This window comes from Megalopta genalis, unplaced genomic scaffold (assembly GCF_051020955.1).
Source record: "Megalopta genalis isolate 19385.01 unplaced genomic scaffold, iyMegGena1_principal scaffold0021, whole genome shotgun sequence".
In the NCBI taxonomy this organism is placed as follows: domain Eukaryota; kingdom Metazoa; phylum Arthropoda; class Insecta; order Hymenoptera; family Halictidae; genus Megalopta; species Megalopta genalis.
This window is the reverse complement of record NW_027476091.1, coordinates 2,896,291-2,898,060: the sequence shown is the minus strand read 5'-3', so window position 1 is coordinate 2,898,060 and position 1,770 is coordinate 2,896,291. Positions and strand designations below refer to the sequence as shown.

Here is a 1,770-nt window from a genome sequence, read left to right as displayed (position 1 = left end):
TTTAAAACAGATCTGAGCTCGCGAGTCATTAGATTCGCTCGAGCGTACCCACGCAATGTCGGGTTGCACACTTCGTGTGCGCCTTCGCTGATTATTTCAGCGAAGGAAATTTAAAACAGATCTGAGCTCGCGAGTCATTAGATTCGCTCGAGCGTACCCACGCAATGTCGGGTTGCACACTTAGTGTGCGCCTTCGCTGATTATTTCAGCGAAGGAAATTTAAAACAGATCTGAGCTCGCGAGTCATTAGATTCGCTCGAGCGTACCCACGCAATGTCGGGTTGCACACTTAGTGTGCGCCTTCGCTGATTATTTCAGCGAAGGAAATTTAAAACAGATCTGAGCTCGCGAGTCATTAGATTCGCTCGAGCGTACCCACGCAATGTCGGGTTGCACACTTCGTGTGCGCCTTCGCTGATTATTTCAGCGAAGGAAATTTAAAACAGATCTGAGCTCGCGAGTCATTAGATTCGCTCGAGCGTACCCACGCAATGTCGGGTTGCACACTTCGTGTGCGAATTTTTCCTTGCATGTTGCAGATGATGTTCACGCGGATCGGCAGTGAGGTGTGCTTGCGATGCTACCATTGACAGCGCCACTGCGGTTGAGGGAACGACCGACAATGTTCTGGCCAGAAGGAAAGAAGTCGCTCTGGCATTCAACGCCGGGAAAACTGTATGTATTTGCAATATGTATGTACGATGAAATGCTTATTCATAATGTATGTACTTCTAATTCCACGTCTATGTTACAGGCAAGTATGAAGACAGTTCTTGCTAAATTGGCTCGGTAGGCGGAAACCACCTTCCATTTGACCGGAGGGAGAGAAGTCGCTCTGGCATTCAACGCCGGGAAAACTGTAGGTATATGCAATATATATGTACGATGAAATGTATATTCATAATATATATACTTCTAATTCTGCTGTTATGTTACAGTCGCAGTGGCGAAATATGTTAGGCCAGCTGGCTCGGGGGACAGCTAGGCCTAACCTGGCGAACCTAGTGGCTGCTAATGTAAGTAAATGAAAAATACTTTTATATATAATTTAATATAGTAATATATGTATAATAACAAATAATAATAATAATATATACTTATACGTTGCAGAGAGAGCTGAAAAAACTTTTTAAAAGAACTGTTTATGGCCCCCAGAAGAGGGGCAATGAAAAAAGAAGAGGAAGAGGAGGAAGAGGAGGAAGAGGAGGAAGAGGAGGAAGGGGAGGAAGAGGAGGAAGAGGAGGAAGAGGAGGGAGAGGAGGGAGCGCCAAATATATCGTTAATTTTTATTAAATGTAAGTTTGAATAAAAAATTTAAATTAAATAATGGTAAATTTAGTGCCAGCACCAACGGTTAAACTACTGTTATTCGTTAATTTTAAGAATTTTTAAATTTTTAAAGACTGATTTGGTATTAAGTAATTTTTGGGGGCTGTTGCCCGTCACTTTCGTTATAAATGGAATAAGTCAGTTTTCTTTAAAATTTTAGTTTAACAATAAGTGTTTCATTTACATTGAAAGGATTCTGAATAAGGAAAATTTTATTATTTGTACGAATTATAAATATTATTGATTTCTCTCTTAATTTAATATAGTTGAAACCTGATTACCTGATTATAAGTTATAGTATTTATTTGCGTGTGTTGTAGAAGAAGAAAGTAATATTAATATAAGTAAAAGTGATTTTTATACTTTTTGTATCAGGGTTAATTAAAATAAAGTTAGTGTTTTTAATTATCTTTTAATTATCTTTTTAATTTGAATAATTCC

At 38.7% G+C, this 1,770-nt stretch overlaps 1 long non-coding RNA gene across 1 annotated transcript; it reads left to right on the top strand.

Moving 5' to 3' along the window:
* The first annotated feature begins 293 nt into the window (after positions 1-293).
* LOC143260827 (uncharacterized) lies at positions 294-1,201 on the top strand. The gene is made up of 4 exons (XR_013035098.1): positions 294-675; positions 755-859; positions 939-1,016; positions 1,111-1,201. It is a non-coding gene; the product is annotated as an uncharacterized LOC143260827 (long non-coding RNA).
* The last annotated feature ends 569 nt before the right edge of the window (positions 1,202-1,770 follow it).